Raw genomic sequence first — 19074 nt, 5'->3', positions numbered from 1 at the left:
GTCTAGCTGAGTATTAGTATACTCAGCCTTGCTTGTGGCATAATTTTTACAGGTTCCCTGGAGGACATGATTGCTGGAGTAACTTGGCCGTCCATCTTGCCACCGGGTTGGACAGTCGAGTGGGATCCTGCCTCGGCTGAGGAGGAGCATGAGGAGTGATGGGACAGGCTTCCCCATCTCTCTGTTTAATTATCGTTAGTTTTATTCCGCTGCACTTCGAACAATGATGACTACTTTTGCAAAAACTCCGAATGATGATGTAATAAGTTAATACTCCTTAACGTATGGTTTTATGCTTTATTGTATTTTCTCTGTGACTCACCATCGAGTGAGATTGTGGTACTTGATCCTGTCAGTGGCCTCGTCGGACTAGATCCGAGGGATTGACGGGTTATTCCCATTTAAGTGTGGTCTAGCCTTTGAGGCGGGACTTAGGCACTTAAGATGGAATAATTTGGGAAGTTCCGCCACACCGTTCCCGACCCGGTTCTGAGCCCCGACTACCATCACCAAGTACTCGGGGGAAACAAGGCCGGAACTGTGGCTTGCGGACTACCGGCTGGCCTGCCAGCTAGGTGGAACGGACGATGACAACCTCATCATCCGCAAACTCCCCCTGTTCCTCTCCGACGTTGCCCGAGCCTGGCTGGAGCATCTGCCTCCTGCGTAGATCTCCAACTGGGACGACCTGGTCAAAGCCTTCGCTGGAAACTTCCAGGGCACGTACGTGCGCCTTGGGAACTCCTGGGATCTCCGAAGTTGTCGCCAGCAACCAGTGGAATCCAAGCGGGAGTACATCCGGCGGTTTTTGAAGCAGCGCACCGAGCTGCCCAACATCACCGGCTCAGATGTCATCGGGGCGTTCCTCGCCGGCACCACTTGCCACGACCTGGTGAGCAAACTGGGCCGCAAGACTCCCACCAAGGCGAGCGAGTTGATGGACATCGCCACCAAGTTCGCCTCTGGTCAGGAGGCGGTCGAGGCCATCTTTCGGAAGGACAAGCAGCCTCAGGGGCACCAGCAGAAAGACGTCCCCGAGGCGTCCGCTCAGCGCGGCACGAAGAAGAAGGCCAAGAAGAAGTCGCAAGCGAAACGCGGCACCACCGACGCAGATCTTATCGCTGCCGCCGAGCACAGGAACCCTCGGAAGCCTCCCGGAGGGGCCAACCTGTTCGATAAGATGCTCAAGGAGTCGTGCCCCTACCACCAGGGTCCCGTCAAGCACACCCTTGAGGAATGCGTCATGCTTCGACGCTACTTCCATAAGGTCGGGCCCCCGGTGGAAGGTGGCAAAGGCCAAGACAATGACAAGAAGGAGGGCGACAAGGTAGAGGAGTTCCCCGAGGTCCATGGCTGTTTCATGATCTACGGTGGGCAAGTGGCGAACACCTCGGCTCGGCACCGCAAGCAGGAGCGCCGGGAGGTTTGCTCGGTAAAGGTGGCGGCACCAGTCTACCTAGACTGGTCCGACAAGCCCATCACCTTCGACCAGGGCGACCACCCCGACTGTGTGCCGAGCCCAGGAAAGTACCCGGTCGTTGTCGACCCCGTCATCGGCAACACCAGCTCACCAAGGTCCTCATGGACGGAGGCAGCAGCCTCAACATCATCTACGCCGAGACCCTCGGGCTCTTGGAAATCGATCTGTCCACGATCCGGGCCGGTGCGGCGCCCTCATCCCCGGGAAGTGCGTCCAGCCCCTTGGACAACTCGATCTGCCCTTCTGCTTCGGAACTCCCTCCAACTTCCGCAGGGAAACCCTCACGCTCGAGGTGGTCGGGTTCCGAGGAACCTACCACGCGGTGCTGGGGAGACCGTGCTACGCCAAGTTCATGGTCATCCCCAACTACACCTACCTCAAGCTCAAGATGTGGGGCCCCAACGGGGTCATCACCGTCGGATCCATGTACCGACACGCGTACGAATGCGACGTGGAGTGCGTGGAGTACGTTGAGGCCCTCGCCGAGTCCGAGGCCCTCATCGCCGACCTGGAGTGCCTCTCCAAGGAGGTGCCAGATGCGAAGCGCCACGCCGGCAACTTCGAACCAGCTGAGGCGGTTAAGTCCGTCCCTCTCGACCCCAGCAACGACGCCTGCAAGCAAGTCCGGATCGGTCCAAGCTCGACCCCAAATAGGAAGCAGTGCTCGTCGACTTTCTCCGCTCGAACGCCGAGGTGTTTGCGTGGAGTCCCTCGGACATGCCTGACATACCAAGGGATGTCGCCGAGCACTCACTGGATATCCGAGCCGGTGCCCGACCCGTGAAGCAGCCTCTGCGCCGTTTCGACGAAGAAAAGCGCAGAGCTATAGGCGAGGAAATCCACAAGCTGATGGTGCAGGGTTCATCAAAGAGGTATTCCATCCTGAATGGTTAGCCAACCATGTGCTTGTGAAAAAAAGGTGGGAAATGTAGGATGTGTGTAGACTACACTGGTCTAAACAAAGCATGTCCAAAGGTTCCCTACCCTCTGCCTCACATCGATCAAATTGTGGACTCCACTGCTGGGTGCGAAACCCTGTCATTCCTCGACGCCTACTCAGGGTATCACCAAATCAAGATGAAAGAGTCCGACCAGCTCACGACTTCTTTCATCACACCTTTTGGCATGTACTGCTATACTACTATGCCATTTGGCTTGAGGAATGAAGGTGCAACATACCAAAGGTGCATGAACCACGTGTTCGGAGAGCACATTGGCCGAACAGTCGAGGCTTACATCGATGACATCGTAGTCAAGACGAGGAAAGCCTCCGACCACCTCTCTGACCTTGAAACGACATTCAAGTGTATGAGAGCGAAGGGCGTGAAACTCAATCCCGAGAAGTGTGTCTTCGGAGTCCCCCGAGGCATGCTCCTGGGGTTCATCTTCTCCGAGCGGGGCATCGAGGCCAACCCGGAGAAAATTGCGGCCATCACCAACATGGGGCCTATCAAAGATTTGAAAGGCGTACAGAGGGTCATGGGATGCCTTGCGGCTCTTAGCCGCTTCATCTCGCGCCTCGGCAAAAAAGGCCTACCCTTGTACCGCCTCTTAAGGAAGACCGAGCACTTCACTTGGACCCCCGAGGCCGAGGAAGCCCTCGGAAACTTAAAGGCGCTCCTTACAAACACGCCCATCTTGGTGCCCCCCACAGCGGGAGAAGCCCTCTTGATCTACGTAGCCGCAACCACTCAGGTGGTCAGTGCCGCGATCATAGTCGAGAGACGAGAAGAAGGGCATGCACTGCTCGTCCAGAGGTCGGTCTACTTCATCAGTGAAGTGCTATCCGAGACCAAGATCCGCTACCCGCAAATTCAGAAGCTGCTGTACGCAGTAATTCTGACGCGGCGAAAGTTGCGACACTACTTTGAGTCTCATCCGGTGACTGTGGTGTCATCCTTCCCCCTGGGGGAGATCATCCAGTGCTGAGAGGCCTCGGGTAGGATAGCAAAGTGGGCGGTGGAGATCATGGGCAAGACAATCTCGTTCGCTCCTCGGAAGGCAATAAAGTCCCAAGTCTTGGCGGACTTCATGGCTGAATGGGTCGACACCCAACTGCCAGTAGCTCCGATCCAACCGGAACTCTGGACCATGTACTTCGATGGGTCGCTGATGAAAACAGGAGCCAGCGCGGGACTGCTCTTCATCTCACCCCTCGGGAAGCACCTCCGCTACGTGCTGCGCCTCCATTTCCCAGCGTCAAACAACGTGGCCGAGTACGAGGCTCTGGTTAATGGGTTGCGCATCGCCATCGAGCTAGGGGTTCGGCGCCTCGACGCTTGTGGCGACTCGCAGCTTGTCATTGACCAAGTCATGAAGAACTCCCACTACCACGACCGAAAGATGGAGGCCTACTGCAACGAAGTTCGGTGCCTGGAAGACAAGTTCTACGGGCTCGAGCTCAACCACATCGCTCGACAGTACAACGAGACTGCGGATGAGCTGGCTAAAATAGCCTCGGGGCGGACAACGGTTCCCCGGACGTCTTCTCCAGAGACATACATCAACCCTCCGTCAAGACCGACGACATTCCCGAACCCGAGGAGGCCTCGGCCCACCCCGAGGAGGCCTCGGCCCATCCCGAGGAGGCCTCAACCCAGCCCGAGGTATCCTCGGTCGCCGAGGGTGAGGCACTGCGCGTCGAGGGAGAGCGGAATGGGGTCACGCCTAATCGAAACTGGCAGACCCCGTACCTGCAATATCTCCACCGAGGAGAGCTACCCCTCGACAAGGCCGAAGCTCGGCGACTGGCGCGGCGTGCCAAGTCGTTCGTCTTACTGGGTGATGAAAAGGAGCTCTACCACCGCAGCCCCCCAGGAATTCTCCAACGATGCATATCCGTCGCCGAAGGACAGGAGCTATTGCAAGAGATACACTCGGGGGCTTGCGGTCACCATGCAGCACCTCGAGCCATCGTTGGGAATGCCTTCCGACAAGGCTTCTACTGGCCGACCGCGGTGGCCGACGCCACTAGGATTGTACGCTCTTGCCAATGGTGTCAATTCTACGCGAAACAGACGCACCTGCCCGCTCAAGCCCTGTAGACAATACCCATCACCTGGTCGTTTGCTGTGTGGGGTCTGGACCTCGTCGGTCCCTTGCAGAAGGCACCTGGGGGCTTCTCGCACCTACTGGTCGCCATTGACAAATTCTCCATGTGGATCAAGGTTCGACCCCTAACCAGCATCAGGTCCGAGCAGGCGGTGGCGTTCTTCACCAACATCATCCATCGCTTTGGGGTCCCGAACTCCATCATCATCGACAATGGCACCCAGTTCACTGGGAAGAAGTTCCTGGACTTCTGCGAGGACCACCACATCCGTGTGAACTGGGCCGCCGTAGCTCACCCCATGACGAATGGGCAGGTGGAGCGCGCCAACGGCATGATTCTGCAGGGACTTAAACCAAGGATCTACAACGACCTCAACAAGTTCGGCAAGCGATAGATGAAGGAACTACCCTCGGTGGTCTGGAGTCTGAGGACGACGCCAAGCCGGGCCACGGGTTTCTCGCCGTTCTTTCTAGTCTATGGGGCCGAGGCTATCTTGCCCATAGACTTAGAATACGGTTCCTCGAGGACAAGGGCGTACGACGACCAAAGCAACCAGACCAGCCGAGAAGACTCACTGAACCAACTGGAAGAGGCTCGGGACATGGCCTTACTACACTCGGCGCGGTATCAGCAGTCTCTGTGACGCTACCACGCCTGAGGGGTTCGGCCTCGAGACTTCCAGGTGGGAGACTTGGTACTTCGGTTGCGGAAGGACGCCCGAGGGTGCCACAAGCTTACTCCTCCCTGGGAAGGGCTGTTCATCATCGCCAAGATTTTGAAGCCCGGAACATACAAGCTGGCCAACGATCAAGGCGAGGTCTACAACAACGCTTGGAACATCCGACAGCTATGTCGCTTTTACCCTTAAGATGTTTTCAAGTAGTTCATATACCTCATTTTCTATACATACAAAAATAAATATATACCGTTAAGGAAGGGTCAGCCTTGCCTCGGCAAAGCCCGACCCTCCCTCGGGGGCTAGAAGGGGGGAACCCCCTCTGCGTCAAAATTTTCCTCGGAAAAAGTCTTTTGCCAGAACGTCTTTCGCGCTTTTCGACTACTTCGATAGCGGGGTCCTGAAAACGACGGAGTACACGTAAGTGGCAAGGACGACCTAGTCGAGGGACTCCTACGCCTCCGGGATACGGATACCTCACTCATCACCTTCCGTGATAAGTAACTCATGCTCGGATAAGCGATTCTGCTACCGAACAAGTCCTAACGCTCGAAAACTTTTCTGCCAGAACGATTTTCGTGCCTTCTCAACTATATCGATAACAGAATCCTGTGGACGAGTAAGAGTACACATAAGCGTCAAGGCCGACCGAGCCGAGGGACTCCTACGCCTTCGGGATACGGATACCTCACTCATCACCTTCCGCGAAAAGTAACTCTCGCTCGGATAAGCGATTCTGCTACCGACGAACAAGTCCTGATACTCGAAACAAGAGGAAAGGAAACACAGCTTTATAACATGACAATAATATGTTTGGGCCTCGGCGGCCGCAACAAGCATACGCATACTACAGACAAATTGTTCCTGCAGGTTCAGACATCGACAGATGGAGCAGCAGCACCCTTGGCGTTGTTTCCACCTTTGGCGGAATCTGGCCTGGCCTTGGACAACGACACGGGCGGAAGGATCTCCACCTCGAAGGAGGACGCTAGCACCGCGCTGGGGCCATCGTAGCTAGGGTCTCCGCAAGGGTCCCGGCCCGAGCAGACACCTCGACCGGCCGCTCCGTAGCCTCAGCCAGCTGTCCCACGAGGACATCAGCCCGGCTCACGGCCTCGGCAGCGTGACTCTGAAGTTGGTCCAGCTCACGGATGACCTGGCCAGGCTCCAGCCGCCGCTGCTGCACCTCCTCGGCCTAGGAAGCCACCCGCTCCTAGGCCGATGAAGCCTCTTCTCAAACCGACTCCGCCTCTGTCCACGCCGACACCACTGCCTCCGGCTCCGATTCATCGCAGAAGCAGCCGAGGGTTCTGTAACTGAGCAAGAGAAGCCTTGAGTGGCAAGGCCGACTGAGCCGAGGGACTCCTACGCCTCCGGGATACGGATACCTCACTCGTCACCTTTCGCGCAAGGCAACTCACACTCAGTTAAGCGGTTCAGCCAGCCGACAGGCGAGTCCTGGTGCTCGAAATGAGGAAGAAACACGGCTTCACGCCAAAATACCCAGATGTTCAGGCCCCGACAGCCACAATGAACATACACCCACACTTAGGGTGCCATTACAAACGGAACTCTGGTTCCACTCCCGCGGGTATGAACAACCTCCACGCCAGAGAGCCTGCGGGATAACCAACTCCAGGTGGCTCGCCGGCGACCACTGCAGCATCAGCGACAACGACCTCTGCCTCGGGCGGCTAAACAACAGCAACGATGACCTCAAGGCAAATGCTGCTGTAGGAAGACCCTCGCCCACGTCTCCACACGAGGGGCGAGGACAAGCCGTCAAAGCCAAAGAGCCGGAGGTCTGTCCGCGGGTGGCGCCGATGGTCTCGTCGGTGGATAAACCTCCTCAGGCGACCACCACCTTAGCACCGACGACAGCGGCCACCTGCGCGTCGGCGCTACGCCAACGAATGGCGGCCGCCCCAGCCTGCACCAGCAGATCCCCACTCAAGTCCTCGCGGACGGGCAGACACCAACCTCCGCGCGGAGGCGTCATGCCAGAGTGAGGACAAGACAATCCAAGAACACGAACGCCGCCCTAGCGGCGTGCGACGTCTTGGACGGTTCCCCGGTGCGCACGACGCAACAGCCGCCCGTACGGTGGGCGGACAGCCACGCTCCGCCCCAGCGGTAGGAGGTGGCACCGGAAGCAGCGCCAGAGCCGCTCAGACCGGGGAGCCAGACACGCGGCAGTTGCCAGCGCCATGGATGGCGAACGCCCCTCTCCCCCGATCACCGAGGGAAGGAGCGGGTCGCTGCTCACGTGGAGACCGGCCCTGATTTGCCCCGCCCTCCTCCCCAGCAAGGATGATGAAGATCCTTGAAGCTGAGGGTGGGGCAGAGGCCGCAGGCCGGCTTGCTTCTCCCCACCATCGAACTGGTGGTCACCATCCTGGATGACCATTGGTGAGGGAATGCAGCCGGGCTGCCTGATGAAAATCCTTGTAGCCGAGCGATGGCTGAAGGGTGCCAACCTCCGTGAGGTTGCGCTCCTCCAACAACAAGACGAAGGCAACACGGGCGCTCCCCATCCAGGGCTCGGAAGGTGGAAGGGCGCGATGCATGAGGGGAGTGCGAAGACATGGCTACCGCTCGGGGGATCAACCCCTTTTTAAAGGTGGCTCTCCCCACTCGCGTCCTCAGGCGTCACGGACAAAGTCTTCACCAACGTACTCCAGGACCCTCCCCCTACGACACGAGGGCTGGGTCCCACAAGTCATGCAAGCTGGCCCGGAACGGAAGAAGCCAAACCGCCGCACGCGGAGCATCTAACCGCCCCGCGGTTACAAGCACTCCTCCATCCTCGCCGAAACCAGCGGTTGAAAGGGCAGACAGCCATGCAGGTGGCGTGCAACCGCACCACGAGGGCGCACCCCCTCAGCTTCGTCGCATCCAGCATGGAGGCCCAGGCCCACACGTCATGTAACCGGCGCGCCGGTTACTACGTGCAAGCAACCGCACCGCCACTTGCGCTAATGTCGTACCTCCTCGAATGCGGGACCGGTGCCGCGACTTGAGGCAACCCTGCGCATGGCCCAACAGTGCCAATTGAGCACATCTATCATGGGTCAGTCAGCCGCGGGAGGAGGCGCGACGGTTGATATAGCCAAAAGTGGACCGGCAGTAATGGCGGTAGCAGACGAGCGGAAGCGGCGGTCAAATCGTCTGCAGGCTCACGTCCCCTCCTTGAGTAGCAGGGGAGCCTTCTCCCACGGCGTGAAGACGACGCGCCCGTGTTCCGTTCCTCGAATGGCTCGCGCACGCGGCCGCCCCGCGAACCACCCGTCCCGTCGCATTAACTCCGCGGCAGGGCAAGCGACACCTTTGGCAGGCAAAGCGGGCGTCGTTTCACCTCCGCCATGATGACCGCGTCAAAAACGGTGCGCCACACCGTTTAAATTCATATCCTTTTCCTCTTCCCCTTTCTCTCTCTTGCTACAGGGATCGGGAAAGGGGATATTCCGAAATGGGATCCTTCTCCGTGAAGGAAGCGGGCCCCGAGCCCTTCTACTGATTAGGGGTTCTAAGGCTGGCCCCTCGGCAGGGTCCGACAGTGTAACGCCCCGAATTTCGAGTTCAATTTTTTCTCTCTTTATATCGCTCGCTAAATTCGGGCGTTACCTCTTTCCCATTTCTTTTCGCTAAAACCCTACATACTTTCAAAACTCCAAGACATATAATAATAATAAACCCTAGAAATATTTTATTTAGTTGTTGCACCATGCCGGTCCCTGCATATCTTTTGTTTGTGGATTGAATTTGTGAGAACATGCTTTTAGAAAAAAGATTAAAATGGGAAAAAAACCCTTTCTTTTTCCCTTCTTCTTCTCCCCTCTCTCTCTTGGGCCGGCGTTCCCCTCCTGCGGCCCATCTGGCACGCGCCCCCCCCTTCTCCCGCGGCCCCCTCTCGCCTTCCCCTCTCGTGGGCCGACTGGTCGGCGCGGCGGCCCAGCCGAGCCCCTCTTCTCCCTCCCCCCTTTTCCTGTCGTGGGCCGGCCAGGCGTCCGCGGCCCAGCCTGGCCTCTTTCTTCCCCCCCCCCTTCTCTCTCGTTTTTGGGCCGGCTCGGCGCCTGCGGCCCAGTTGCTCTCCTTTTCCCGGCCCGCGAAAACCTCCTCGCCTTGGGCCGCTTGGCTGGCGCGCGGCCCAGCCGCCCAACGGCTCGCCCGCCCCCTTCGCCTGCGCGCGCGGGGCAGTTGCCCAGCCGCCGCCGCCTCTGCGCGTGGGGCCCGCCTGTAAGCCTCGCGGTCGTCTCCTGTTCATCCCCTACCCCTACGACACCCCTTTCCTCTCTCCCCATTGTTCCCGTCGCTCGAAACCGCCGCCGTCGCATCCGTTCGTTCGACCCCGCGCCACGGTAAGCCCCATCTCCTCCTCCTCCCTCGTCCCTCCCCTCTCCCTCGTGTGCGGCTGGCGTGGGCGCGACGCCCGGCGTCCCCGGCGTCCCCGGCATCCCCGGCCCCGGCCTCGGCGTCGTTTCGCCCCGGCGCGGCGCGACGCGCTCGTCCCGGCGCGGCTCGGCCTCGACGCGGCCGCGACGCCTGCGTCCGCCCGCCCCTCGCCCGCGGGTCCGACGTGGCGCGCTCGCGCGTCCGCCCGCCCCAACCCCGGTCCGCGGCCTCGGCCTCCCCCCTGCGTGCGCGGCGTGGCTCGGCCGGCGCTCGACCATGGCGCGGCGGCGCGCGGCCCGCCCGTTTCCCCGGCTCGGTCCGGCGTCCGCTCCCCCGCCCTGCGCCCAGTCAGGCGAGCCCGCCGTGGCACAGCCCCTGCGCGCCCGTCCGCTCCCTTCGGCGTGGCGGCTCGGCGTGCCCGGCGCGGCCCCTGCGCGCGGCGCGACTCGCCGGCCCGCTCCCCTGGCTCAGCCAGCGCCCGTCGCGGCCTGCGCCCGGCCTTGGCGTGGCGGCGTGGCGTGCCCGTGACCGCCCGGCGCAGCCCGCCCGCGCAGCTCATCCGCGGCGTGCCCGCTGCTCGCGTTCGCAGCGCGTTCGCGACCTCCGGCGTGGCGCGTTCGCGGCCCCTGCTCGACGTAGAGTGCCTCTTGCGTCTTAGTTCGTCCGTAGCGCGCTCACAGCAGCCTGCGCGGTTTGCTTGTGGCGACCCGCTCGCGCGCGTGGCTGGTCCATCCCCGACTCTCTTGCATCGACTTGTACGGGGCACAGCCAACCCGTTCGCGCGATAATCCCATGCGTAGTGGCTCATAACCTCATGCACGTGATAATGCACATGTTTTTGTTCTTGTTATGCGTAGAGTCACGCGGCGACTCCCTACACCACCTAAAATTGCTAATATTGATTGGTTTATGTTAGGAAGCGACACATTAACTAAGCGTAGAATTAATTATGCTTAGATATTAATCATAGTTGCACCTGCATTAAATATCGGTTATTATAACTACATGAAATGAAGTGTTTAAGTTCATTCTTTCACCAAACATGAACATAGCGAGTTGTCGATTATGGTAAGAGTTATGTCATTCTCACTACAAATGGTCGTTAGCGCGAAGCCATACATCGTGTGTATGATTTTGGGTTTCACCTTCTTGTACGGTGTATTGTTTACCTTTCTGTTTTGAAATGTGAATGTATGATTGTGTTCGCATAGAGAGCGACCTGATCGAGGAACCCGAAGAACCCACAGGAGAAGCCCCTGAGCAGCAGCCGGTTGGTGGAGGCAAGTGTCCCTTGACCTATCTCTGACCTATTCATTCTTTAAATCATCTCCCGCATTACACATTTATACCTAAGGATCGACTAGCTTTTGTTATCCATATCCTTGTTTACCTATATGGGTTGGATTATTATTAGTTAGCTTTATGCTATTGCTCAACTCTAATCAATGAACATGATGAGATTATCTATGATACGCTGTTTTCCCCTTCTCTTATTATGATGTTGTACTTGTGGTCATCAAGGGGGCTCGAGCGGTTTCTCGAGTGCCTCTCCGTAAGGACCTGTTCTATGGATGACCGCCCGGGAAAACAGTGCAACCATGAGGGTGGAATGGGGTGCCCTTAGCCGAATAATTAGAGGATCCGAGGTGTAGTTCGCTTCGCCGTCGTGCCGTCAATGGGGCTCGGTGTATGCGGCTCGCTCTGCCAAGGTTGATTTGTCCCTTGGGGAGGAGTGCGGTACATTTAGGAAACCTAACGGGCGACTACAGCTCCGGGGAATCTTTGTAAAGGCTACGTAGTGAAACCCTGCCTATTCACCTTGGTAGTGTTTAAGGGTTTGATCGGCCCGAGGCAAGAGGGAATCACGGCTTGTGGGTAAAGTGCACAACCTCTGCAGAGTGTTTGAAAACTGATATATCAGCCGTGCTCGCGGTTATGAGCGGCCAAGGGAGCTCCAGTGATTAGTGGTACTTGATCAGAGATACTTTGGTACAGGTGGCTATGAGATCGATGGTTTTGGTTATGACTATGGTGCTGGTAAGTGGTACTCTTTCCGTTTGGAAAGGAGTACGTTTGGGTTAATAACTTGGGTTAATGCTAAAACTTGGCTTTCTACTAGTAAGTAATAATCTGACCAACTAAAAACAACTGCTTGACTTATCCCCACATACAGCTAGTCCACTACAGCCAAACAGGATACTTGCTGAGTATGTTGATGTGTACTCACCCTTGCTCTACACACCAAACCCCCCCCCATCCCCAGGTTGTCAGCATTGCAACCACTGCTCAGGCGAAGATGAAGCTGTGGAAGGAGACTTCCAGGAGTTCCAAGATTACGACGAGTTCTAGGTGTGGGTTAGCGGCAACCCCCAGTTGGCTGCCTGTGAAGGCCGCGTTTATCTACGTTTCTTTTCCGCACTTTGATTTATTGTAAGAACTATATGGACGTCTCAGACGTATGATGTAAACGACTATTTCCCTTATTAATGCTATTTTGAGCACTGTGTGATGATGTCATATTATGTAACTGCTGTGTACGTGAATAACTGATCCTGGCACGTACATGGTTCGCATTCGGTTTGCCTTCCAAAAACCGGGTGTGACAGACAGCCGCCCCAGAGCACTTGGGCTTCAGGCTCATTACTGATCAGAGGTTCAAAGGCTGGCCCCTCGGAAGGGTTCGACAGCCACCTCAGAGCACTCGGGCTCCGCGCCCACTACTGATCAGGGGTTCGAAGGCTGGCCCCTCGAAAGGGTTCGACAGCCGCCCCAGAGCACGTAGAGAGAGGGATGACTCTGGGTACGTCTGATACATGGCCGAGGCTCGGGCTACGCTCCCGAGGTACCCTAGGACATTTCCGAGACCAGCAGGAGCGATTTTGTAACAGAATCCCACCAGAGGGAGGCATCAAGCCCTCGGACCCTATCGAACGGGACCGGGTCCGGCAAATCACCTGCAGGTACTTTTGGAGCGCACCTCTGGGCCACTAGCCAACCCTTATCGAATGGGGCACGGGCGTCCACTCGGATCACCCGTTAGCAACTCACTGGAGACACCATGTTCGGCGCCCTCCGAGGGCAACATGGCGCTTTCCCCCCCCCCTTTCTCCTTGTGGAAAGGCGACGAAGGGGCGTATGATAAAAGTCGAGACAGTCCTTGCTCGTCCTCTCGCTCCGTGCAGAGGCTCGGGGGCTGCTCTCGCAAACCCAGCTACGGCCAAACCATTGACAGCGTCAACAAACCAGCCTGAGAACTCGGAACCTGACCATGCACCCGGGCTACAATCAGATCGCATAAGGGAACAACCAGACCGGCCAAGGCATCACGAAAGGCATTAAGACCTCAGAGGAGTCAAACCACTCCTTCGAGGCCTCGGGGGCTACACCCACCGGAACAAAGTGTAACCGATAAAGGTCGGTCCCCTCGCAAAAAAGTGCGTCAAAGCCTCCAAGCGAGTACCAACACTCCCTTTGAGGCTCGGGGGCTACTATCGGGTACCGTAATTAGGGGTACCCCCAACACTCCTAAACACGGCTGGTAACCACCATCAGCACAAGCTGCAGAGACTGATGGACACGATTCAGGTCAAGGCTTTGTCTGCTCAAGGGACGCGATCTCGCCTCGCCCGAGCCCAGCCTCGGGCGGGAACAGTAGTCCCAGGAGAATTCACGCCTCGCCCGAGGGCCTCCTCAAGCAACAGGCGCACCCTCGACTCGCCCTAAGCCCAGCCCGGGCAGGCTTCGTTGTGAAGCAACCTTGGCCAAATCGCCTCACCAACCGACCACATCGCAGGCGCATTCAATGCGAGGATCGCCTGAAGCCTTATCCTGACACACGTGCCTCAGTCGGCAAGGTCCAAGTGACTGCAGTCACTTCGCCCTTCCACTGACCGACCTGATAGGAAAACAGCGCCGCTCGCCCCACTCCGACTGCTGTGCCACCCGCCAGGGTGAGGCTGACAACAGCTAAGTCTAGCCTCAGGCGCAACATGAAGCTCCGCCTCGCCCGACCTTGGTTCTCGGCCTCAGGAGGAGGTCTCCGCCTCGCCCGACCCCAGGGCTTGGTCTCACCCTCGGCCTCGGAAGGTGGTCTCCGCCTTGCTCGACCCTAGGGCTCGGCCTCAACCTCGACCTCGGGAGGAATCGCGTCCTCGCCCGACCCCGGCCTCGGCCTCAGGAGGAGTCTCCGCCTCGCCCGACTTTGGGCTCGGACCGACCGCGCCGCGGGGGATACATCATTACCCTACCCCTAGCTAGCTCAGGCTACGAGGGAACAAGACCGGCGTCCCATCCAGGCTCGCCCCGGTAACAAGTAATGATGGCTCCCCGCGTGCGTCCATGACGACGGTGGTTCTCAGCCCCCTACGGAAGCAATGAGACGTCAGCAAGGTCCCAGCAGCCCCGACAGCTGTGCTTCTACAGGGCTCAAGTGCTCCTCCGACGGCCACGATACCGCGTACACAGGGCTCTAGCACCTCTCCGACAGCCACGTTGGCATGTACACAGGGCTCAGGCACCTCTCTGCCGGACACGTTATCGCATAGCTACACCCCCATTGTACACCTAGACCCTCTCCTTGCATCTATAAAAGGAAGGTCCAGGGCCCTCATGCGGGGGGGGGGGGGGGGGGGTCGCGCGGGAGAACGGGCCGACGAACAGGCTCGCTCTCTCTCTCGCGAACGCTTGTAACCCCTACTGCAAGCGCATCCCCCTGGCGCAGGATAACACGAGCCGCGTTTTCCCCCTTGTGTTCCATCTCGCGCCAACCCATCTGGGCTGGGACACGCAGCGACAATTTTACTCGTCGGTCCAGGAACCCCCCGGGTCGAAACGCCGACAGAGAGTAATTTGATTATTTGAGTCACTAAAAAAATTCAATTGAAAATGTTGTGAACTATAAAGTTGTATAACTTTCCAATATCTACAAGTTATATTTTGATAGTTTCTAATCCGGGGCCATTTACAAAATTTGAATTTCAAATTTAAAAACTTCTCACGAATTTTTCTACGATAAGATGATTTCAAATAAAAAAATTATCAATTACAAAGTTTTATTATATTATAAGACCTACAACTTTTTAATTTAAATTAATTTACTACTTCAAAATATGATTTTTAAAATGTCTTTGCCTAATTTTTTAAAAAATAAAGAAGTAAAGGTGTTAGATGCCATTCCAGCGGAGAGATATCAAGCCCATGACTACTACATCACATTCCTAAATGTTTGGTTTGCAATCAAATTGCAATGTACCAATTAATTACGATTGGGATGAAAGATGCTAGAATCACGTGACTCAAGAAACAATAGCCAAAGCTGGAGCACAAAAATCAATGCTACATATACTTGTTAAGATCGTCTTACATATAGGGCACCCTAACTGTAGCACAGCGATAGAAAGCTTGAGGCAGCTCAGCATGCCCATACGTAGGATAAATGAAAGCTCCATTTGCATTAGCAAACCTAGTGTGGTGAAAAATAAAATGTAAAATTAGACATGTTATTTTAAGATTCTACATGTTCGATTACATATATATCTTCTCTAAAGCTAAATGAAATCTGGATTGATAAATAAAGCATTATATAATATGATATATATGGTTTTCCAAAGTGGATAAGAAAAGGCCCGAACAAGCTAATTCACCTTCCAATAAACGAGGAGTACAAAACAATGGCCTGAATTCCCTCCCTTGTTGTAGTCAATTTCTCACAAGGGACAACACCATCTTGATCATAATCCACCATGGCAATTGCATAAAGCACAATCCTGCAAACACCATAGAGAGCGCAATCTTAGTCATGCTGCTAAACATAGCATAGACACGAGCAATTTATAACACCCTTACACTCTCATCTTGGGAGCAAGCCCTTGTTTCTTGAGGAACTCAACAAAGGGGATATCCAGGTCCTCCTGAGGTATCTTGGCAGATGCATCCCTGTGTTCTATCTCATCAGATGAAGCTCCTGCACAAGTTTGAAAAATCTGGAGAGGATGTTCTTCTCGTTGAGCTTGAGTGTGGTGTCCTTGAAGATGACCTGCCTTGAGTCTAGCACCGGGTAGAGACAACCCTCCCATTAAAGGAGGCTGCTCCCCTCCACGCTCTTGAACTCCACATGGTGCCTGCCCCATGATCGTAGGAGGAGGTCCACTGCCTCATCGGCACAGTACAACACATAAGGTCCCATCAGGTCAATAGTGAACCACCTAGCCGACTTTGGCGCCGTCCCCGAGGTCTCAACATCGGAATACACACACTGTCGGTGGAGATCGACGACGGTGCCGAATCAGAGACGGCGGCCGCCACGGACGAGGTGGGAGGGGAGACCTTAGGGGATATGAAGGAGGCGAGGGAGGATAGTGGGATGCTCCGAGACTGGAACCCCAGGCTCACGCAGGCCGGAGGTCCGCACTCCCTAGAGATTGCTCCCACGACGCGTTGGCTTGATGCTCGGGCGCGGTTGTCTCTTGTCTTGGCTCGGGGGCGAACGCGGCCAGGGCACGATAGCATCAGTGATCACGTGGGGGGGGGGGGGTTAGGGGTAAAACGGGTCGGCTATACCTGCCTGGTACCGGATACGGATAGTGTAAATACCCGTTTTTTCGGATACGGATATTTTTATATTCAGGACGGATATGGGTAATACCCGGATAGTGCAGCTTCGGATTCGGGTCGGATACGGAGCGAGTACTTCCCGGATATTCGGGTCGGATACGGGTACCCGGAATTCGGATACCCGTTTTTTATTTTTCTGCGTAATAATATAGTTATAAAATCATAACTTTTACATATGAAATCGGATAAAGATAAAATTTATATTAAAATTGTAGAGCTCGAAGAGATCTATAACTTTGTAGTACATCACATTTTTGTTTAAAGATATCTTTAGGCCAAAACCATTGAAATAATGTCTAAATTTATATCAAAATAATAGAATTTATCATTTTCACGTGGGGACTTAAGATTATCTCAATGTAGGAGCTTAATATTATCTTTTTTATAAACTATTTATTAATATTGGTAACTTATTTGCAATTTTCGGTCGACACTACAATATTTTTATGAATTTAATTGTATTTTGATGATTTTCTACAACAAGAAATTAATAATACACCAAATAGCCTAAAAATTCATGATTTTTTACGGGAACACAACATATATCCACATATAGTTCTCAAAAATATTTGGACTATAAAATCTACAAGATGTTGGTGTTTCTTCCATTCCACTCCCACTTATTGAGTGAGTTAAACGTGAAATCATTTTATGTATCGAAGTTTCAACGTAATAAATATTTCACTTATCATTTTCATATGGGGACTTGAGGTTATGATCGAATAGAATGTTTATTTGTTTTGGTAAGCTTTTTGCAATTTTGGGTCAAAACTAGTGTATTTTATGAATTTTAATTATATTTTGATGATTTTATGTAGAAAGAAATTAATAATGTACAAGTAACCTCAGAAATCCATGACATTATACGAAGGTACTGAAAGGGAATTAGGCTTACACCTTTTTCCTAATTAATTTTGGTGGTTGAATTGCCCAACACAAATAATTGGACTAACTAGTTTGCTCTAGTCTATAAGTTTTACAGGTGTCAAAGGTTCACAATAAGCCAATAAAAAGACCAAGAAAGGGGTCAAACAAAGAGAGCAAAAGACAACCCAAAGGCACCCTGGTCTGGCGCACCGGACTGTCCGGTGTGCCACCGGACAGTGTTTGGTGCACCACAGGACAGTGTCCGGTGCACCAGGGCACTCGACTCTGAACTCGCCACCTTCGGGAAAATCAGAGAGCGCTCCGCTATAATTCACCGGACTGTCCGGTGAAGCACCGGACAGTGTCCGGTGTCACACCGGACTGTCCGGTGTCACACCGGACTGTCCGGTGTGCCAGCGGAGCAACGGCTACTTCGCGCGCAACGGTCGTCTGCAACCGCATTCAATGCGCTACAGTGCGTGCCAGAGTCAGAGCACGCGCAGTTGGCGCACCGGACAGTCCACAGGAGCTATCCGGTGCACCACCGGACAGCCCAGAGGCCCCACAAGTCAGAGCTCCAACGGTCGAACCCCAACGGCTGGCTGACGTGGCTGGCGCACTGGACAGTGTCCGATGGCGCACCGGACTGTCTGGTGCGCCATGCGACAACAGTCTTCCAACAGCCATTTTTGGTGGTTGGGGTTATAAATACCCCAACCACCCCACATTCAATGGCATCCAAGTTTCTACACTTCTACACCTTACAAGAGCTATAGCATTCAATACAAGACACACCAAAGAGATCAAATCCTCTCCCAACTCCACACAAAGCTTTAGTGATTAGAGAGAGAGATTTGTTGTGTTCATTTGAGCTCTTGCGCTTGGATGGCTTCTTTTCTTTCTCATTCTTCTTGTGATCATACTCAATTGTAACCAAGGCAAGAGACACCAATTGTGTGGTGGTCCTTGCGGGAACTTTGTGTTCCGTTTGATTGAGAAGAGAAGCTCACTCGGTCTAGGTGACCGTTTGAGAGAGGGAAAGGATTGAAAGAGACCCGGTCTTTGTGACCACCTCAACGGGGAGTAGGTTTGCAAAAACTGAACCTCGGTAAAACAAATCATCGTGTCTCGCTCTTTATTTGCTCACGATTTGTTTTGCACCCTCTCTCTCGGACTCGTTTCTATTTCTAACGCTAACCCGGTTTGTAGTTGTGCTTAAGTTCATAAATTTCAGATTCACCCTATTCACCCCCTCTAGGCGACTTTCAATTGGTATCAGAGCCCGATGCTTCATTAGAGCCTAACCGCTCGAAGTGATGTCGGGAGCATCTGCCAAGAGGGAAACCGGGACCGGAGAGAAGCCCGCTACAAGCCATGGGAAGGCTCCATCCGGGGAGTCCGCCAACAAGATGAAGGGATCCCCTTCACACAACAAGTCGTGTCAGAGCGGTGACAAGAAGAAGAAGAAGAGGAAGGTGGTCTACTACAAGACCGACTCTTCGTCGCCATCCACCTCCGGCTCCGACACGCTGTCCGTAACTTCTAAGCGCCATGAGCGCAAGAAGTTTAGTAAGATTCCCCTTCGTTACCCTCGCATTTCCAAATGTACTTCTTTACTTTTCGTCCCTTTAGGCAAACCACCTATGTTTGATGGTGAAGATTATAATATATGGAGTGATAAAATGAGGCATCACCTCACCTCACTCCACACAAGCATTTGGGATGTTGTTGAAATTGGAGTACAGGTACCATCTTCGGGGGATGAAGACTATGATTCGGACGAGGTCGCCCAAATCCGACACTTCAACTCCCAAGCCACCACTATACTCCTCGCCTCTCTAAGTCGAGAGGAGTATAACAAGGTGCAAGGGTTAAAAAGCGCCAAGGATATTTGGGATGTACTCAAGACTGCGCACGAAGGAGATGAGGTGACCAAAATCACCAAGCGGGAGACGATCGAGGGGGAGCTCGGTCGGTTCCGACTCAACCAAGGCG

Source organism: Zea mays, chromosome 8 (genome assembly GCF_902167145.1).
Source record: "Zea mays cultivar B73 chromosome 8, Zm-B73-REFERENCE-NAM-5.0, whole genome shotgun sequence".
NCBI lineage: Eukaryota > Viridiplantae > Streptophyta > Magnoliopsida > Poales > Poaceae > Zea > Zea mays.
Note: the sequence above shows the minus strand (reverse complement) of the source record.